General features: G+C 34.5%; 1 long non-coding RNA gene across 1 annotated transcript; it reads left to right on the top strand.

The window, feature by feature from the left end:
* Positions 1-2,120: 2,120 nt before the first annotated feature.
* On the top strand, positions 2,121-4,324 carry LOC148597218 (uncharacterized). Its single transcript, XR_015919163.1, has 2 exons — positions 2,121-2,304; positions 4,027-4,324. It is a non-coding gene; the product is annotated as an uncharacterized LOC148597218 (long non-coding RNA).
* The last annotated feature ends 19,069 nt before the right edge of the window (positions 4,325-23,393 follow it).

Here is a 23,393-nt window from a genome sequence, read left to right as displayed (position 1 = left end):
ATGTATTTGTCATTACTATTCACGATAATTCCGTTTATTAAGTCAGTAATATGATAGTCTCCATTAGGCAGAACTGCCCTTGAACTTTAATGAATTTATAGATAGACAATTACTGCTTCTGTTATATTGTCCTTACAAAAAGCAGTAACTATTTTTCAAAATAGCATGTTGACTCATGTATGTGCATGTTGCAATGACATCTATTGTATCTGCGAATTTCGGAGGTCAATCTATATTTATTAAATATAACAAAAATATGGAAAAAAATATAAGTTTGAATAGCCCACTGCATAGTTTTTATGTCAAGACGTACATGTACTCGGCCTTTCTTAAAATACATTTTTTTTGTTTTCAATTTCACCAAAGCCTTTCAAGCTTTTATTTGAAATCAGTCGAAGATATTTTGATGCTTCAAGAGATTGATGTAAAATGGTAAATACAAACTTTCTAATGATTTGTAAGAGTTGTGTCCTTTACTCTGGGACTATATATTAAAAAAAAAACTCAATAAATTTAGACAGCCCACTCTGATATCAATGAATACATATAGGTGGCCCTTTTTTATTAATACATTGTAATACGATATTTGGAGCTTTCATCCAATTCCCGAAATTAGAAAGAAGTGCAAATGTATTTATATATTTTCTCCTCCTTTATTTAGGAGTGACCGAGCGATACAGAGTAATCAAGGGAACCAAGGTTATAGCGGTAATCAAAAGAATGCAATCCAGGGACAAAGACCAGATATTGAAAACAGACATACACAACAAAGAACATAAAGTAACTAAAATCATACATACACAGTAAAAAAAGCAAATGAGCAACTCGGACTCCATTAAAAACCGGGAGCATGGATCAGGTGCACCGGTAGGGTAAGCGTCCTCTGCTTTTCTAGAAACACCCGCCGAGTTGCTGATAAAAAGTCAAGTCCGGGTAGACAAACGAGGAAAGGAAAAGTATGAACCATTGAATAAATCAGTTTTCATGGTGCAGATGGATACACCATAACGATCCATGAGTTCTTGATGACGACTATAAAACTTCTGTAGTGATGACTTAAATCTTGTAGCAACATAACCCTTTTCCAGAAGCATGTTTCTTAGTTCTAGCTCGATACAAAAAGTCTGCATAGTTTCGGCAAGCTCTGGCATAACGTATGAGTTGTGATATGAACACTCCATACGCAGGTGCTGAAGGGATGTTGCCACAGATGAAAGGAAAGTTGACGATTTTGAATGAAAAGTCATCACGTTTGTCGTAAAGTTTAGTCAATAGAAAAATGCCACAATTCAGGATAAATAGATATACACACGGTTACTAATTTGACATATAGTCCATACAAAAACATAGACAGTAACGATACGATACATTTCAGCAAAAAAAATATTTATTTGGGTACCTAAACTGTATCCAGGTCAAAGACCAGTGAGTACGGTTTTCTCTTGTAGTAAAAGCTTTTCTGGGACTGTGCATCACCCAGAAGATATGTATACATTTTATGACTTTTGAATGTCCTTAGTCTTATCTCGTTTATCTCTCTTGTCACGATCATTTTATTATATGTGTTTCTGACTTGATATCATTTTAACTATGGTTATAGTAGTTATATCAAACCCATATATATATATATATATATATATATATATATACAAGAACAACTGTACCGTAAACTGGCTTCCGAGGCCAGCTTATCTACGGTTTTCCGCAAACTGCAGTAAGCTGGCCTCCGATGGAGGCCAGCTTATCTTCGAATGTTGCTGTGAGGATAATGAATCATGTTTGACTAATGTAATGTATATGAATGAAAAGCGCCGTGTTTATAGATTACAGAATGATTTTATTTTCAAAAATACATTCATAAATAAGAAATTTATCGCAATTTAAAGACACCTCCCCCCAAGAAAACATATATCTCTCATATCCGGTTTGCGGTCAGATTGGGTATAAGCTGGATCCTATCTTAAAATCAAGTTTTCATCTAGATATTTGCTTTATATGTTATATTTTATTGCACGAATCAACGTATGATTCTTTAATCTATATATTTTAAGCATCATATACTAGATATATGTCTCAATTTTAATGTTGTAAGAGATATATATTTGTTTTGCAATCTAAACATCCATTTTTAAAATATATGTGAACATCCGGTGTCATCTACGTCACAGAAAAATGGCGGAACAGAAAACGAAGCGGTGACCTAGATTCTAACATTGTCTTGTAGGATTTACAAATGGATTTACATCCAAACATGAAGGAAAGCAATTCTTCCGAGCTTAGATTTACACTAATAACAGTTAACAGGTTGGTACACGTATGAATTTATAAGAATCGATGAACAATATATGCAGGAAGGAGGGGATTGTAGAGAATGCGAACAAATGTTTTCAATTTTGTGATTTTTGGGCCAATTGTGGTAACAAATTACTACTAATATCAAGAATATCCCCGAAACCTCTTTCGGGATCCATCTATTCAAAGTGTATGAATTCTGATATTAGTATGGCTTCAACAAATAGCACCACGATTAGTAGCCACATACATGTTTACATGTATACATGTTATTCACTTCAGTTTAAAGAATATGAATACTTATAAAATAACTGTCATGCATGCATCTTTATTCATCTATAATCACTATTAACTGAGAGTAAAACAGTGGTTTTACATAAACAGTTTTGTACTATTGAGACATACTCTCCTGATGCTTAGGATTATCAATCATTGGACTTGTTTACTATATCTTTTAATGACAATATGAAATGTACAGCCAACAGAAAAAAGTTAATATCTGATATGTAACAAGAAATGATACATAAAGTGTGGATGTATAAGAAAACCACTAGTTGTATTTGCAATGCAAAACAAAAATTTCAGAGTAGACCTCATTTACTTGCACATATGCATTGTATGCCTTGACACAAATAACATGAAGAAAAAAACATGTGATAAAGGATAAAATCATCATTCGTTTTCACTATATGGCATGCTTTGACACAAACTTGACTGAATCAAACATTTATTCCGAAATGCCAATACTCCTTGACGAATTGTATTGTTCTTTTTGAAAGCTGTTATTGAAAAAAAAGATATTATTTTAATTGGAGCAGCAACTTGTTCCTTTAAAGCTTGCTTTTTGTGGTACAATTTATATACATTGCAGAAGTACATAATGGGCTGATGAATATCATGTAATCTATTGCTAATCCTCCTTTAAAATTGTCTTTCTGATATCTGATATGTCTTCAATATACATGTATTTGTATACCCACTACAGAGATTTCAATGATTTAAGTTCTTTGAACTGAAAAAGCAACACTGAAAACAACTAGGATATAATTTTAACAGGGGTTCAACAAACTAACTTTCTAATTTGTTTAGTACTAGGTTATTTTTCTTATTTTGTACACAGTTTCTTATTATGTGTATGTTGTGTTGATCTAAATATTCTAAATATAGTTCACTAATTTGCAGTGTGTAACTGTGAGAAGTTATATTTAGATACAAAACAAATCCTACATTGTAGTTAGTTTACACATAATTATAAGCTAAATGTGTCTGTACATGTTTATAAACAAAACAAAATTAGTTCCATTTGGGGCAATATCCAGTTATGTTCTGTCATCAATTATTTTGCAATTTTGAAAATCAGAAATATTTTTAAAACATGACTTAAAAATTCCTTCAAACATCTTATTGTGGTATAAGTATAAATGACATTCCTTCAACTACTTATGTTTCAAAATGAAATGTGCCTTATATTTATTCATCCAACACTTTCAGTGTGTACATTAAAGTGCAAAAAATCATTTCCAGAGGTATTGAAACAATCATAATAATCAAATCATTTTATCTACATGGAGAAAATTCAAATCAGTTGTTTGGTTAATTTTTTCTCATCATGATAATTCAATGACAGATATATGTACATGTATACATTTACATAGACTAAAATGCACCACTTACATGTTTGAAATAATATCTATTATTTTATTTCTGTATAATAACAGAATCTTTTCTTTTCAGACTACATCATATTTCATACAAAGACTTCTTGGATAATTGTGGTTTATATTGTGCAAGTATAGACAGAAGAGAGCATGAGGGTGAATTGATTTGATATTGTTTCAAATTAGCAGAAGTGTGTTTCATGCATGACTGTTTTATTGTGACAAAGAATTTTATACAGGAAACCTACTCTTTATACTACATGTTTTGATGTCTGGTAGGGAATAATAAATACATATGCACACTTGGATTGTACATGTTGAGTTGTATATTTACACATGTATGTAAAATTAAAATTCTATTGTTGCATTATGTGGATACAAACTATTGTGTTATGATACCTTGTACATGTGCTGCTTTGGTAGTTAATTTAAAATTTAAAGAGAGATTGTGGGGAATATCTTATTTTAAAAAATGTTAAGGACAAAATGACTAATTTAAACCAATGAAATAATTCAAAAACATTTTGTTGCTATGGATAGTGCAAAAAATTGAAATACATTCTTACACAAAGGAACACTGTTTACCTTCCAAAAAGCTGTTTACAATTTAGTCAAAAAATGAATATCCAATTATCCCACACAAGACCATCTATTTTTTTTTCTCTGTAAGAATCAACCAGTGGATGAAAAATCAATGGTATGAAATAAGCCTCTACTTTGATAGTGTGATTTGACTGCATGAATTTGTACCAACGAGATTAAGGAACAAAGACCAGATTATCCATGTTAGTTCGATAAATTCAGTTGAATGAACATTTCTGGGGCAGGTAACTCCTTGAAAGTCTCAGTTACTGTCATCTGTCATTCTAAAGACAAACATATCCAGTGATAATGGGCATTTCGACTGCAGAAGATACATGAAGGTACATGAATAAATTGTCATTTTTTTTTTTGACATCCATGTCTCAGTTTCTTCGAGTTCTGTCTGATTCTAACAAATACTTGATAATGTACGTAAAAGTACTAATCTCCAAAAACCTTCAAATACGAGATTAAGTTGGGTTATTACTATGAATTCCCTAATGGCTATCCATTTAGAGGATGGGGTAGTTTTGAAAAAGCAGAAAACAAGTATAACATTCAATATACACAAACAACAACGTTATTGACTTATCTTCCGGACACAACAGCCTTAATTTCCTAGAGTTTGTAGTTTTTTTAAAAATATCTCGACTCAAGCTCCTGGAGAACAAAAAAGAACAACATTCAAGACAGTAATTGCATACCATATACAAATGTAATAAAAATGAAACGCTCATGATTAGGTAATAGCATGGTTGTTCCTAGTACATGGAACTGATGGAGAGAAAGTCTTCCTTACTTAAAAATGTGACTTGCTTAGAGCGATGGTTGAGACACGTCTATACTTTCAGTAAAAAAGTACAAGTAGTCACTAGTAGAATAAAAGTGTCAAAACTTACATGTACCTGAATAAGGAAAGGAGAGAAAATAAGTACGAGCAGGGGAGGTGAACAGGATAGAAAGCAACAGGGAGGGAAGTGGTGGAGACTGAAATGTATATCAAAATAATTATGAGCCGGAAAACAAATGTTGAATGAAATCACAGTCATCAAAAAAGCTTCAAGAATATGCTTATACATGTCCTAGTAATGAAAACGGCCTAATAACCCGGTTGTTATCTCTTAAGACTGTTGTCGCAGAAAAAAAATATCTCTATACCTTATGATAACTCGAAGGAATTTCATGAGCCAAAAGTTATTTCAGTCGGTAAAGATGTGGTAATTCTGTTTAAAAAGAACTGTACTGAGCTGAAACATCTTAAGAATGAATGTAATAAAATTTCGTCAGTAATCTAAAACATGGAACTTTTGAAATTGTATTGCCTACTGTTATTTCAAACCAAAAGCAATAATATGCAAAACAAAATTCCAATAATGAGTTAAACCATAGACTTAAAAATTGCTATTCACTGTTATACAATGTAACAAGCACGCAGTGTTTAAGGAAATATAGTGACGACTGGTTGGCTCAGAGTCGGAGTAATGTGTCTGAGTAGCATACCTACCTACTGACTTACATAAGTGAGCTGCAAGGCCGTAGCCAAGGGGTGCGATTGTACCCCCGTTTGAAAAAAAAAGATTGATTTACATCTTAGCCCCTAGTTAAAGATAAATCATATCAGATGACCAAGTAAAATTGCTTATCAGTGATCAGTTCGCACCCCCTTTCAGAAAGCCTGGCTACGGCCCTGATCTGACAAGATAAAGCTTAAAATCCAGCTCAGCCTGTCGGACTAATACAAAGGAGGCTTTGTTCGATTGGACAATGACCGTTTTCTCCCTGCACCATGAATGAAATATCAGCGATAGGACGTTAAGCCATAACAAATCAATCAATTCAATAATGGTGATAACCACCTGTTGGAGTGACAACTATTCATACAACTTAAAGTTGCTGTAGCCCCCATAATATAAAGTGAAGTGGAATTATCAGGAATATTACTTCTACAATGTAAGCGGTTGGAATTCCGTTCCTCCATACCAAGTCAGAAAATAGCTCGCCAGACAACCTATATCAATGCTGGCGTAAAGGAATATGTAAAAAAACGTACCGGACTAGTGTTCTGTGGGATAGCATCTGCATACAAAATCCGAGTTGAATAAACATTTTTATGAATATATCAAAGTGTAGGCACCATATAGGCGAGAGGTCTGAGGTACCAGGTCCAGGACAGAGCCCCAGGAGGGGGGTCGAAGCCCCGCAAAGAAAAATGTTTTTTACCTGAAAAAAATTGAAATACATGTATCTACTTTATAGACATGATTGATGTAGCAAACATTTAGTCGGATCTTCAAGCATGTCAAGCATTCTAGCATGTGATACAAATTATAAAAAGAGAAATCATGTAATACATTAAAAAAGTGAAATAAAATCAAGTCAGGTTGCAAACGTGTTGATGGACATGCCACCGTGATTAACAGCAGTCACGGTATTGTTCATGTCGTGATCAGTGGCGGAACTAGAGGGATAGTTTTGGGGGTTTTATTCAGTACAAAAGTGAGCAAATACTAGTATCAGACTTGAACTCCCTGTCTTCTTATACTCCTCTAGAAATCCGCTTTGGATTCGTCACTCTTGAAATAGTTCAAATTTTATTTCATGATGAAAATACATGTAATCTACCTGTTGGGAGTTGGGGACTTGAAAATACATGTAATGGCTAATCGCCCCACAGAACGCCCAATGACCGACAGAATATTTTGCTTAGAAACTGATAATTCAGAGAGCTACAGTTTCTGTTGGATTTGCAGTGCTTTGTTTACTATTTGTAACTGAAAGTTTCCAGACTGAACAGCTTCACTCTCAGTTATGTTGTCAGTTTGAGACGTCTCCCTCATCCATTTGAACATCTGACCCAGTGTCCTCACTTTGGGTCATGACTACAGTCTGGTCGAAATGTCAGGCTGATATTTGTTTTAACTAACCACGGGATTTATTAACTTTCTCATTTTAAATCGTGTATGTTTGTGTTGAATCTTTGTTCCCTTAATTACTCTTTCTTTCCAAACTCAAATCTTCGTTAATGATGGTAATAAATATGATTGAAACCGTATAGATCTGATGTAGAATACTAAGGTACCCAACATCTTCATATTGAGGAAGTTGGGGGTAACATGGATGCCTGAGACTATTTTTTTTAAATTAAATGTGGGATTTTTCTTTTACTTAGCCATGGACAGAAAAAAAAACATTCAGTATTTACCCCATGGTAAGTAGTCAACACTGTAAGTTGTCAAAATAAAAAAAGAGGTGAACTCCGGCTACTGTTCCCAGCCCCCCTTCTTTTACATAACAAAATGACCACTGAATGAGAAAAAAGAACAGAATTTTTTTTTGCAAATTCTCTATTATATTGTTAAAGTCTTATTGACAGAAATTCATGACGTCTGGGTTGACACCAATTGAAAGTTCCAACGTCAAAGCTTGGCAAAGCTAGTTTGATTTAGTGGAAACAAGTATCACATCGTTACCATTAAAACTGTGTTATACTCGCACAATTGGAAAATCTCCAAATACTGATGAGGTTTCGTGGGTTTACATGTAATCCCCGCTGTAACTCACATGGACCAAGGGTTACTCTCAGTACTGTAGAACTTCAGCTTAGCCAACAATTATAGAATGATGTAAGAGATTAAAAGCTTTGCTGAAATATCATCTATACATTTGAATCATACATCAATTACTAGTGCTGTTCTACACGAACTGTCTTTTCTAAAATATCGGATCGATCTACCTGTAGTAGAATACTTATGTATGCATAGAGTTTTGAACCAACATGTCTCTCAAAAGTCTTGGACATTGTATGTAAAGAACTAACTGCAGTAGGACGATAACAAGAAGGCGTCTGTTGATCCTCTTTATACAAAAGCGCATACTCTTGTAAACATTTTTGTATTAGTAAAACACAAAACGATATACTATTGTTTATGAGAAAAAAATCACTTTTGCAAGAATCTTTAAATTCTTGGACCAGTCGTATTCCCCTTTAAAATTCCTGACTTTTTTGCCCTATTTTTTATTAGAAAAGAGTGCTTACCTACTTACTTAAGTTTCAATGCGAATTCCAATACCAATCTACGTTGGATTTCGAGAAAAGGGACTTTCCGGTATGGTAAGGGCATGTGAAAATGTGAAAAAAACTACGCCAAAGTAAAGTGAATATATCTTGACATGCATCCTGTTTAAACGGAATATGAACTTCATCCTCCATGATATAATTTGTCGAATTCTAAAACTATTCTTCCCACGTGGACCTTACATGTATATTAAAACCGGTGTTTTGTATACCTGTGTGAACTAAACTGGAAAACCTGGAACCCACTCCACACTGGACCCTAAAAATCTGTCTACACTCAACACTGCTTAAACTAAAATCTTGTCTAAACTGAGCCCTCTGCTCCTTACTGAATTTGGACAAATTCTAACTGTTAATTAAGTGTTTCACTTTTTCTACGGAACTGAATGCCATGCGTCTGGTCCTATTTCCTTCACCCCCCCCCCAAAAAAAAAAAAAAAAAAAAGGCTGCAGGCGTTGTTTTGCATTAGGCGTTCTTAATTCGTACAGGAAGAAGATATCGGAGATCAACCAGAAGCATTTACAGCGTAAGCCCATCTTTGTAATGCCACACCATATTTTGAAACAAACTCATCAACTGGGATACCAAGATAATCGGTCGGAACGACGGACAGACAAGGGGTATTTAATCTCGTTTAGTGGGGATTTAAAGTGATAAAATAAAGTAAAAATCAACACTAATGAATACACGGATGCAGAAGCTTACATCAGCCACTCTTTTATATCTTGACTTTTCAACTTATTATCTTGATTTTTTTTTTATATAATTATAAAGAGAGTGCCCAATAAAGGCTTCTATACACAGATCACAATAAGGTAAATTATACATGAATATTATAAAAACATAACACAAATAATTTGATAGCAATAGAAATGAGAAGTTCTTTAACCATTGTATATTCATTTTTGTCAAACTTTACTTCCTCTATCCCAATAATCACACTTTTGCGAAAAAAAAATGAAGTGTACGCCCGAAAAAAGGCACAATCGGTGTTGTTTTTGTACGTATATTAAATGGATTGGAAGTTTAATCTCTATTGTAAGATAATTTTAAATCTGTCAAAGCTCATGTACAAATGTACTGTATACCGCCCCCCCCCCAAAAAAAAAAAAAAAAAAAAAAATATATGAAAATGAAAATGATGTGATGGAAAGGAATTGCCATGCATGTATCATGTTTGTCTTTCAATGTTTTGTTTGCGCTAGTAACTCTTATACTGTATATACTGTACATGTGAGTGTATGTACGATACGAAATACGTGTGCCGGCAAAAGGGAGGTCTATCGATAAAAGTGTATGGGGTGAATAGCATTGTCCATGAAATCAATTCTGATAGTACTCACTGCACTTTTAATGTTTTTTTTTTCGAGAAAAAAATATTACAAGTTAAAAGTCTACTACAAATGTACGTTAAGTGTGGTACCATCGTTTTTTGTTTTTTGTTTTTTTGTTTTTTTATTTATATTATTTCTTTTAATAAGCCCTTTCCTGTCGATAGTATCGTTTGCTTTTTGTTCATTTACGCTCACATTCTGTGACTTCCCATCAAAGGAAATAGAATTTAAAAAAAATGGTAATGGGGGCAGTATATTTCATGTAAAGAATATCTACAAAAATATGGTATGTCTTTGTTAAAGACTAAAGGAAGGATCATTTTTCATAATCAGCTCAAGGGAGATACATATTTTTTCTGCGTTCATTGGTCAGAGATGAATAGTTCCCGGGGGACAACAGCGTAACTTAGAAAAATCAGGTTGTTACATGTATACTTCATGGATGGGTATTCGGGAGATGAGGTGGGAATAATTAAACAAAGTCATGGAGGGTAACTTGGAAAGGCTTCCTTGCCCGTCTTTCATAATAATACAGGTGGGACCAAATAATCTTGGTAATGTGAAAAGTTGCGAGTTATATACAAAAATATAATGTGATTTGACACGTCTCCACACAATAAGCTAATTTGCTCGACTAATTTGGTCTGATATTTTCATGCGGAGATATTGGTCCGTTGCTACAAATGGAAAACGCTATTGAAACGGCTACGAAAAGAGTGAACCTGCTTCTAATGATGGAACTGGGGGTTGTGTCATACGACACTATAATGTACGTGCCAGACATGATAATTTGTATAGAGCAGATGGCACTCGCGTAACAGACCAGCGGCGGATTTAGGCCGAGGCGTGGCAGGCATGCGCCCTCCCCCCCCCCCTAAAATTTGCAAAGTATAGGTTTTCAGGGGTATTTTTGGGCGGTTTTAGGTTGAAACTTTAATTTCTCGCTGATTTTACCACAAAGGATATCTACATTGCGCCAAATTTAGAAGAATATTTCAAAAAGTTAACCTCAATTTTTTTTTCAAAATTTCAATGTGCGCCTCCCCCAATCTAAAATCTTGGATCCACCCCTGCAGACTCTTGTAATGATATTTACCTTAATAATATTCAAGGTACTCTTGAAAAGTTCATATATGTGGAGCAGGGGTCGCTCGTTTTCCAACTTATGGACAATAAAAATAAGCTTAAATAAAAAGTCGTGAAAGGAAGCCGGGTTGGAATTAAAAAGGGGGAATTATGTGGAGGTGAGCAGGCGAGCTGCTCATCTGGCGGGATATGGCAATAATTTATGATAAATCGGATATGTCGGGATTCCAAAATTGTACGGAAGCTTATATTTTTTGGGTTGATTTTCGGTGTTACCGCAAAGATCGGTATTTGCTGATATGTAAAATTGTGGTTTTCTTTGTTACCAGAGAGACCGGTTCCTGAATTTTTACCATTTCCGAATCTTTGAACTTCTTTGAAAACACCGGAGAGTTCGGGTAAATATTTGCTATCGTACCGTATCTCTTGTCGTGTGTTATAATGGGACCAGGAGGATTGTAGCTTTTACTGGTAGCAGGGGGGGGGGGGGGGGCTAGGCTTGCCCCGTTAGTAAATAGGCGGTCTAACTTTTGTCATCTTGCCATATCCTGTTCACGGAATCACTTCTCACTGTGGCCGTATCTTCCACCTAAAGTTTGTGTTATTCGATGCCAAATGAATCTTTCGATAATATTCCAGTATTATTCTATTATACCGTAGAAAACTCAGTGAATTCCCAAATGCTTTATTGTGCATAGAAAGCTCATCATACAACATCAGTTTTGTGCATACTTGTCTGCTTCTCCATACTTTCTTTTCTGTCAGTTTTTTTTTTTTTTTTTTTTTTTTTTTTTTTATAGATGTAACAATATAGTAAAAAAAAGACATCAATCCATAAGTTTATTTCTCGTAAATTCTTGAGACAAATAACTGAAAAATTATTTATAATTGCATGTATATGGCATTGCCTTACTATTCTGGTGTTGTTCTGTATTTTGGGTTTGTTTTCAGTTTTATTAAATGAACTTTTTATCGCCTGATAGATAAACAGTGCTATATTGCAGATATTTTGTTTCTCAAAATCTACATACTGCAGAAATATTACATTTTACTGATCTAATTCTTTATTATCCTCCCTGTAAGACACTAACCTACATTTGTACTATTAAGAATTTCTTTTTCATTCCAATACTTCAATGAAATCATGCTGAATCAATTACAATAACCCAGATAACGAATAAAACATGGTTTGATATTTACATGATTAGCCTACCACTATACTAGAAGTTGAGCGAGAAATTAAATAAGCTTAAAAGTCGTTGAGCGAGAAAGTAAGCCAATACAATGCATGTCGATGCTAGACCTGCTGACCGGAGAAGATTACTATTTTCATCAGAACATTTTCTTTGTTATTGTTTTAAAGATACATGTGTGCATCTCACCTACTGCCACTACGTTTAGAATATATGCGTTCAGACCATATCGTGTTTTCTTCACGGTCACTGCTTTTGGTAGGTACTGGAACACTCTGGAAATAATATTTTTTTTTTTTTGGCATGGCCTGGAATAAGAAGAAAATAATCATTCTGGGCTAAACCTCATGAAAATACCAACATCAATCAATAATTTGAAATAACTAAAAACGATAATGAATTGTAATCCTACCTTAAAGTAGAAAAAATTGTACGAGCTAGTGTTTTAGGTTATTTCTATTCAGATTTATCTAGCTCCATATCAAGGTCCAATTTGATAAGCAACCGATGGGTTTGTCGCGACTTTGGAACGCAACTGTATACAACCGATACAACGATCCGCTCTTGTCAGGGGGTAATGGTTATTCAACATATATTCTCTGAATATGCTTATTTTTTCTGCATAGTGGTGATAAGTTACGTTTGGAAAAAATGCAACGTCGAAAACCAACGACTGACTAAGCTTTGCACGCTTCGTACTTCCCTGGTACGAAGCGTAGTCGATCGTGGGTTTCCGACGAACGAGAAGATGCACGGTATAATATTTTAATCATACAGACCCTCCTTTAAACTAGCCGTACAGCCAAATAAAAGAAGTTCACACTCTCGCTTGCACCGAAAACAATGTGTCTGGCTATTGTTTTTGTTACGATGTAACTTGTATAATTATTGCGAGGTATGTATTCAAAATCTGTAGCGGATGTTCCCCGTTAATGTTGTAGATACATAATTTCGCATGATAACCCAAAAAAAATATAATAATAAACAGTTCAGTTGACGCTAATAAGCCTCTGTGGTTACATGTACATGTTTGACATAATATACATATAAAAGGTTTATGAACTATCTCACTTTTTATCTAGTAAAAAGCAGACAAGTGGCATGCAGCATATTTGTATCAGTTTCATGTTTAACAATATACATGTTATAAAAACATGTAATTATTGACTCTTTTTAGTTTGGCTATGCATTATAAAATCGAATGTTTGAATTTGTTGACAACAAACACAATCATCTTAATCATCGAGGTGAAAGATGTCTTTTCTTATATTTGTATAGTTATTGACCTGTATCAAATTAAAAGGGACTTCGCGTATGTACATGTACCTGTATGATGAATTGTCAATGTGTACATTTGTATTACTGTTTTTCTATATAGTAATCTTTATAATATACACGTATGTGTTATCGCTAAATTTTGGGCGAACCTTTCTTGGGTTAGTCCCAATATTATAAAAACCTTAATCAGGGGCTGTATTATTCCCTAATTAATTAAGTTTTCAGAATTTAACATAAATTACATGTATTCAGGCACATGGTAATTAGCTGACAGTTGATAAGTGACACGCGAGTATATTGCGTCTTTAGTGACATTACACAGATACTGAGTGGAATTATTTAATATGTAATATACTAGTGGTATACTTGTACATGTATATATAGTTCATTTTTGGTATCGAAGTAATGTTATAAAATCTAGTACTGACCAAGTGTACTGAAGACGAGAAATATGAATAAAATTTAAACCTTATACACATTTAGTTACACTTGTAACAACGATTAATTATTTTCATTGTGTGATGTTTGGTACGGAGGCTCATTTCCTTTACATCACATGTATCGTGCATGTATAATTCACACGCACAATTAATTTGCGCGTTGGGGTTTGAAATATGCAGCAGATAGATTACACACTGAGTAATACCATTTACAATCGAAGTACTATCTGTTTTCGATAAGTTACATGGGCTCTGTATACATGTTTTTAGAGATGCCTCATTGGAATAAATATAAAAATAGAACTTCATGTATGTCAGTGGTAAACTCACCTCAACGGTGCAACAAAAATTGAAATCATTAATTAAAAATATGTTTACATATAATATTAGACTAGGAGCTTGATACTAGTATTTCTGTATTAAATATTAATTCTTTAAAAAAAAATGACGGTTTATGTTGATTGTGCCACAACCCTGTTGTCGGCTATTTATTTTAGTTAATCGAATTCCTGGGATAAATCCACGATGATATATATACTTATAACTTAATTTTCCGTTTGGACTGATTTGTAAATATATTATGTATCGGACTTCATTTGTAGTTAATTCAAGGGACGATTTTCCCTCAATTAAAGATAGCGTGGGCAGCTTCTTTTATCTTTTCGCGGTTCTAGGATCTGTTGACACAGGTGTGGGCTTGCAATTAACAGACATGTATACACATAGGACTTCATATGGTACAACATGATTATCTAATTATGAAACAAGTTTCAGTTTTTTTAATCAGGAAAACAATCAGTTTTGATCTACCACAGTGGTTTAATGCAAATGTTGCATAACAAGAACAATAAACATTTTACAAGATTTTTTTAATATGTTTTGGGGAGGAAAAAAATTGTCATTCAAAAGCTCTCACTTAAAAGAGTTGAAATCAGGGAAATCTCCCCTATACCGACTGTCAGAGGTTACAAGACCTCAAGTTTGGGAACCCCTCATGTTTGGGGTACTACCCCTCATATGGCAGTTTTTAAGTCAATTATAAAACTTTAAAGTTATCTAAATACATGCATGCAATTTGTTTAAAAGTGGGAATATTTGTGTAATTTTAAGTAACTTTTGAAAATGAAGTACATTTTTATTTTCATTATTTCATAAGTTACAGGCCCAAGTAAACGCAATATTTCAAGGCCCACAACTATTTAGATATATCCTGGGTAGAAAAATTGAGAATATTATACGTTTGAAGTGCCTCGAATAAAACGTTTATTTCAAATTATAAGGAATAAGTGAACAATAGCGACTTTTAAAAGGTAAAAAGGAACTACATAAAAAAATATAAATTAAAGGTACAAAATTGACAAAATGACAATATGTCGTGAAATGTTAAAGTAAAGGTATATCTAATATTTAGATATTAGAATAAAAAGTATCTTTATTCAGAAAAATATACTTCAAATACAATAAACATCCCCGCTTTTAAATAAAATAAGACAATTTAAAAACATTATAATGCTATAATGGATGAATAACTCATGTCGAGACTAATAAGGGTGTTGAGAGCTTTGAATTATATTGTTGAGACAGTTAAAGACTTAGTTGAGACTGGTTGAGACTAAGTCGAGACTATTCGAGACTGGTAAGACTGTTTGAGACAGGTCAAGACTGTGTCAAGACAAGTCGAGACATGGTCGAGACTAGTTGAGACTAGTTTGGACAAGGTGAGACTCGGTCAGGATAATCCAAGTATTTTTCAGACATATTTAGAAAAGTTAAGACAGAGTTAGCACAAGTTAGAACACAATATGCCCTATTCAGACTTATATAACTTAATAGTGTTTTTAGCGGTCACTTATATAAAGTTTAGCAGACAGAACCCTTCTTTGTCGGATACCACGAAAAATTGGAACCAATCCTCCCAACAAGATCAGTGTACATATTGTCAAGGGCTAATTTGCCCATAATACCGTCTTTACAGGGCGGTCATAATTGAAAATTCGGATAGTGAGTGCAAATCAGCATGATTATGGTGATCTAGTTTTGTGACAATTTTGGTTCCAATCCGTTGGACTGTTTTTAGAAATATATAAGAAGAAGGAGAATAAGGGGACACTGACCAAAAATATGTTCCTATGTTTCCCCACTCCGTTTAGGAAACGAAATGAATGAAATTATTACATATTGACAGAACCATTGAAATAATGCCAAAAAAAAAGTTTCTTGGCAAATTCTTTTAGTGTGTAAACATGTTATTTACACTGTTTTAGGTATCTTCAGATTAGAATTAATCATCCATATAATCAATATAGTCGACATTATAATTAGCGGCAGTTATAATATTATGACGTCATTTTGAGACTTCGTCAGCTGTGTCCTCAAAAACGATGTACCTGTGCCTCTCCTTAAAAAGAACAGTCACTTGGAGGTGGGAAATAACAGACCCGTCAGTATACAATGTACTACCAGTGGTTTTGAAGTTTTTCTGGAGGGCCATATACCGGCAGCTTATGGACTTGTATAAAGCATTGTTCATGCGTCATAGTCTGCTATTAGGCCTGGGTAATACAGCACTCTTCGAAGTTATTGAGGAATGAAAACAAGCAGTCGATAAAAACATCTACGCTGCTGCTGTGCTTATTGACCTTTCGAAAGCTTTCGGTTGCCTACCACATGGTCTTTTATTATTAAAACTACAAAAGTACAAGACTAAAAATTGAAATAAAAAATTCAGTTTAGACAGTAATGAAATTAAATGTTAAACTCCTGGGTATGACAATAGACTATCAACTTAAATTTGGTAAACATGTATCTGAAATTGTAAAAAAAAGCTGCAAGGCAGCTGAACGTACTGAAACATTTTCGAAAACATTTAACAAATTTGGGGAGGCAAATTATCTACTATTATTTCATCATGTCAAACTTTAATCATTTTTCAATTATTTGGCATTTCTGTGGGGAGGCACATTTTTGTAAAACTGAAAAATGGGAAAAAATTAAGAACGCGTCTTGAGATTTATTTACGAAGTCTATAACAGCCTTATGAAATTTTACTTCGGAAATCTGGTCTTCCAACATTAAAAATAAGGAGATTATGAACAATGGCTACATAAATTTTTAAAATGCTATCCAAACAGTCTCTTTTATACTTACAATTACTTATAATTAAATGCATAAATACTTCTTATACTTTTGGAAAGGCAAATACAGTAGAAAAACCACAGGTAAAACAACAATACATGTAGTTGAGTTACACTGATTCAGATATGGAGAATCAATATATGGAATGAGCTGCCTGATAAAGTTTGAAAAGAAACCTTGTACAATGCAAGAGTTTCATTAATAACTGGAATGACAGCTTATGCAAATGTGGTTCTCGCAGTTCTTGCTAATCATCTTTACTCATATAGCTTAGCTTTATCTCTAGCATGGTCTTGCCTTTATTTTACTCAGTAATTTTACTCAGTTATTTATTCATAAAGTCAGTGCTCATTTAAGTTTTCAGCTTGCTTTGATTAGTTTATCAATGTGCTTTTTATAGTGATTTAACATTGCATGTACTTTAATTTGATTGTTGTTGGGGTTTAACGCCCGAACAGCAATATAACAGCTATATTCAGGCGATGGACATTACATAGATGATAAAATGAACATGAAATGAAGATGATAATGAAATTAAAATTGGGATGGGCACAAGGATAAAAGGGTTGACAAATTTTGGTTGCCACTAGAAATAAGGAGAGGTGGATAGGGTCGGGCAATTTAGCCTCCTGTGGCGGAGCGCAAAGGTTCAAACTTTTATCGAATACCACAGCAGGGTTCTTTAATGTTCGAGGATTGTGGCATCTTTCCAAACACGGTGCGCCACTGTGCTTTGCGGTCAGGTTTTCTTATTATAGCCCGACGATCCAAGCATGTAACATGCCCGGGGTACCCTATTCCACCACCTGGGGCACACAATCCAGTTGCTGTGTGGGCACAGCGCCCTAGCCCCGACAAGGGTTCTGAGCACTGACTGCTTAGGCGCCTTTAACGACAAGCTTATAATTAGCGCTACTGTGGGCCTTTTGACACACAGACCCGCACGGGACACTAATTTGTGTGTATTTTAATGATATATGTATTGCATGCGTCTAATTAACATGCATCTGTATATCTGCATGTTTGCAAGACATTTGTGTACTTGTATGTGTTGTTTTGTTTTGTGAATTGGTATAAAAGCTCTACAGAGCTTATGTTGTATGTAATGTTTGCATTCAACAGAAAATAAAAAAAAATGTTCTGTACCGATCTCTAACAATTCCGTTCTGTTCTGTGATTGGAAAGTCTCCAAATACAGTGTCGGATATCCGAAAAGGATTCCCGGATGGAATTCATTTGTGTTGCAACAATTTGGTAATCTTGGGCAAAACTATGGCTAAAATGTGGAAGTGCTGAAAACACCACTTTTATATTTTTGGGTCAGAATCACGCATTTTTTGGTTTTTTTTTATTTACCCAGAAATTATACATAATATGTTTTTATTTGTTGTGATTTATATTCCCCCTTCTAAAGTGCTGTGGAAGGGGTAATGTCTATCAGCTGGGGGAATGAATCCTCCACCCTGGCAGACTAAAAAACACAGGCTGGGATCGAGTGGTTGTTCTGGTAGAGATTTTATGTCGGTGGACAAAGTTCGGATGTTGACGAATTTATATAATTATGTTCTTCTACGGTAGGATGTTCTGACAACTCGCAAGAAACCGACAAGTTAGCACTCCAATTATATTCTGTTATATACAAATGTACATGTACATGTTTATTTTTGTTCCGTTTGTTTTTGTTTTTATTTCTTTTGTTTTTAGTTTATGTATAGGTGAATTTAATAAGTATCAAGAAATGGCCACATTGAGTACTTTCTGTATTTTTTTGTGTTTTTGGATTTAGTGTTTATATCGGCTCATTATGGCGAAACCAAGATACCAATTATTGATACCCCTTCACCTCAAATTCAGTGAATGGCAACAATACAGTATAAACCAATTCTGCTAACTGGAAGATGACAAAACCCTATATCAAAAGATTAAGTCCAGAAGTACAGCACAGCTTGTTGCATTATATCAAGTGGCAAGTACCTGAAAAGTGTAACGAAAAGGGTAACAGACAGATGGACACCTCACTCCTCTTGCTTTGATATGGCGGTATAAATGAATATATTCTTGTTTGCAGTATATTGATGTCGTGTTATTTGTCAAAACACTAAAATATTAAATGTCAAGCCCCCTTTCCTCTAGGCCAGCTAGCACCCCCCTTTTCAGAGCATGCCATTAGTATACCGGTAGTAAGAAATAATTCACGAAGCGATTACTCTGTCAACCGACAGTGGAATTCCTTAGCAATTAAATAGTTATTTTGTTCTGAAGCAATAGATACGGCGCTCGTAAACCACGTGATTAAACTGAAATCTGACCTATGTGTTTGTTATATTATACATTATGTGTTAATACACTATATTTTAGTAATTTGAATATTTCCGTGAAAGTGAAGTTTAGAGTATTTTTATCGATTACGGAGAACAGAAGAAATTTTCAGAATGTGAGTAAATCATTAATTTCAAATCAATATATAAAGTCGTACAAATGTAACCGAAACCAAAAAAAAAAGGCATGGGGGTGATGTCCCCCTTTGTGAAACTGAATGTACTCAGATTGCAATTAATAGATCGGTCAATGTTGCATGCATGATCTTTCCGTTTCACAGTAGACGAAGGAAAAGAAAAAGAAGGCTTATTTTGCTATCGACGGCATCGTCACAAAACATAACAAAATGATTAAATAAATATAGGAAGGACACGTGTAATTTCTCAAAATAATGTGAGTGAATCATTAATTTTAAATCATTATATGAAGCACTTGTATAAAGTCGTAGAAATGTAATGGCATCTTAAAGGCCTGGGGAGAGGCTGAGAACATCATTTTTCAAGTAACTTATTAAAGTGGTGTATCGGAAATATTCTGTCTGCCTTGAAATATTCTACTGGAAGGCTTTGCATCATATTTAGATCTACATGTAGGTGATAGATAATTTATGTCAGACCACTGTTTGGGAGGTGGTGGTAATTCCAACCTGGTTGCACTTCATTTGTAAGGTTGCTCACAGTATTTCTAGTTTTCAGTTGTCGCCAGAGTGTGTTCTTATACACTGTGAGCTAGTAAAAATGTCTTTAATATTTATTATGTTTTATATTGGCCACAATACTATTATTGTACTTTAAACAGTTTCTGAAAAGTAGCACCTCGATCCCTACTTGCTATAGGGCAACACATTGAAATTAAAATCTGACTTATTGAAAATACATCTGTATTTATAATATTTAATTAGAGTATTTGTTCTATAATGTTTTGTTGTAATGTAGAGGTGTATATTTTCATGATAATTAGTTGCATGTCTAGATAAGCATATTTTGATTTAGTCATTGCACCGTTAATCTTATACCCAGAAGTTTATCTTTATTATAATTTTAAGTTTGTTTGTTTGTTTGTTGGGGTTTAACGTCCGAGCAGCAATATTTCAGCTATATTCAGACGATGAACATGAAATGGATGATAAAATGAACATGAAATGAAAAAAAAAGGATGGGACACAAGGACAATAGGGTCGACAAATTTTGATTGCCACTGGAAAAAGGGGGGATGGGTAAGGTTGGGCAATTTAGCCTTCTGTGGCGGAGCGCAAAGGTTCCTACTCCAATCGAATACCACAGCAGGGTTCTTTAACGTGCGAGGAACGTGGCATCTTTCCCAACACGGTGCACCACTATGGTTTGCGGTCAGGTTTTCCGTATTATAGCCTGACAACCCCAGCATGTAACACGCCAGGGGTACCCCATTCCACCACCTGGGGCACACATCCCAGTTGCTCTGTGGGCAGAGCGCCTAGCCCCGGCTAGGTTTCTGAGCACTATTTAGTCGCCTTATATGACAAGCTTAGCGCTGCTGCAGGCCTATTCTTTTAACACCCGGACCTGCACGGGGCTATAATTTTAAGTGGTTTACTATAGGAAAGATGTAGGATGTTTTTTAAGTAGCTGTCAAAGTTTTTTATTTGGTGCTAAGTTGGTGTTGAATTGGTGCTTAATTTAGGTCAGTTATGTAAGATATGATAATTAAAATAGTTGATGTGAAATTGGTGTTGAACAGTATATAAGGGCTTTGATTTTCAGTTTTTTTTTTTAAATTGGATTGAACTTTAGTAGTGGAATAGAATGGGATAGCCCACCAAACTTGATGTTGAGGAATATACGGCTGCAGGAATGTTGTTTTTGAGAGTTGCAACTTGCCGTAACTGGAAGTTTTGACGTATACTTGCCTTAGGGTGCACTATACAGTTACATTAAGGCGCACTGTTTCGCGTTACCCCGGTCAAATTTTGTAAAACTTAAAATTGAAAGTTGAAATTTGGTGGATATATTGTTTAAATGTGGATAAACATTTATACATAGACAGATGTAATATATGTTCTGGTAAACAGGTGCAATTTAAATGAAAAATGGTATCCGGAAGGTTTCAGTCTCCTGCCGTGTTAGGTTCTCTCCTCAGCATCAGATGACTGATTTTCAAAATACCTTATTTTGCACGAACGTTTGGGACTAAAATTGTGAGAGAATGAATGGAAAAGGGTCAATTTATTTTTACCTTTTTTCCACCTACTCTAAGCATGCTTTCATCCTGTGGTAGTGTCTAAGTGCCTGATATTTTATAAAACATAGTATTTGGCTGTTAGTTTTGGAAAGGCACCCCTGACTTGTATTAAAACTCAGTAATATTTTTTTCAGTATGTTACCATGGCTACTAGATTTTATAAGAATAATCACTAAATTACTTATAAATGACTTGAACCTCCACACACCAAGGATTTGAAAAAATATGCACTTTTTTATGACAAAACACTAGAAATTTCTGTGTGGACTGCCTCAAAACAGCTTTATTTCAACAAAATGAGACCAAATTTTCAGAAATGACCTAACTGTATTGTACTACCTTAACAGGAAGTATTTGTATTCTGGACAATATATTCCGAGGTTCCGGACAATGGTCCGAGGTTATTGTGAATTATTGACGTTAGTATACATGTAACTTGCCTTAACATGAAGTTATCGTGTTCCGGACAATGGTCCGAGGTTCCGGACAGTGGTCCGAGGTTATAGATTGTATATTGTTGAAGATAGTATAACTTGCCTTAACAGGGAGTTATCGCTGTATGGAGAATTCCTCGCTTGTTGATGTCTGTTGTATTGTTCCCCTGTGTCATGTGAATCCAATCCGTATTAAGGAATTCGATAACTTGATTGAGCGCACCGTATATGTGAGTTTTCGTAATTTCCTGATGTCGAAATAACTTTTCATTCTGTAACATGTATTTTCTGTATAGTCGTAATAAATTGTAGATTAGTGACAATTCTCTTTATTTTATACCCGCCTGGAATTGTGAGCAACTTGGCTTCTGTTGTTAAAACATACCAGCCAAGAGCTTTGCACTTACTCGGCCGCCATGGCAGTAACTTAAAGTTGTTTTTTAACGGACACAAATTCGGTACCAGTATTTATGTTAATTGTATAACCGACAATTTACCCAACACATGTGACAGTTCATTTGAATCGAATTATTCTAGGACAGTCGATTAAGAACTAAAGACCGAAGAGGATAAAACAATTACGTTTTGTCTAGATTGCCAATTTCTTGGCCAGAATTAAAAAAAGTTCTAAACTCTCCATCACGCTAGGGTGTTGGTAACTTACTACACATATGTATCAAAGAGAATAGACTTGTTTTAATTTTGTGACTTGAACTAGTATAAAGTTGAGACCGCAAACAGACATTTCATTTCTCCGCGCAATGGTTATAGAGTCAAATTGTATATCTCTATGAAATCGTATTACAAGGTTCTATACAGCAAACAAGGTAGATTTGGTTTTATGACATGCAATTTGTAGGAAATAGAATCAAACTGTGACCAAAAACATGTTCATGATAGTTAACAACACATACTTAATTACCGCCAAGTTTTCTATTTTAGAAATATTCAGATTGCGTGGTCAGTTACTGAATAAGTAGAAAACTATAGGCCCAAGAGAGCTTGAATCGCCAACCTGGTTAACCATATGCTTTTTGAAAAAAAAACTTGAGGAATGAGACAGGCTAAGTTAAAAATCAACTGAATGGTCAAATGCTGGAAATGCTTTTAATGTCATTTTGATGATCTGAGCCAGAATTTGGCTAAAGGCAACAATTTTTTAATTATTAAAAAAAACTGGCTTCCGACCCCTATATTTCAATTTTAAGTCGTTAATATTTTTACCGACTTTTGCACTTGTAATTTCAGTACTTAACATTTGCATATCATTTGCTTGAATATGTAGTTATACGACACATACTGATGCAGATCGTCGCCGTGTTTACCGCCATAGCGTCATAGTTCTA

This window comes from Perna viridis, chromosome 15 (genome assembly GCF_037379345.1).
Source record: "Perna viridis isolate PV_CMFRI_1.1 ecotype Kerala chromosome 15, ASM3737934v1, whole genome shotgun sequence".
NCBI lineage: Eukaryota > Metazoa > Mollusca > Bivalvia > Mytilida > Mytilidae > Perna > Perna viridis.
Note: the sequence above shows the minus strand (reverse complement) of the source record. Positions and strands in the feature narration are given on the sequence as shown.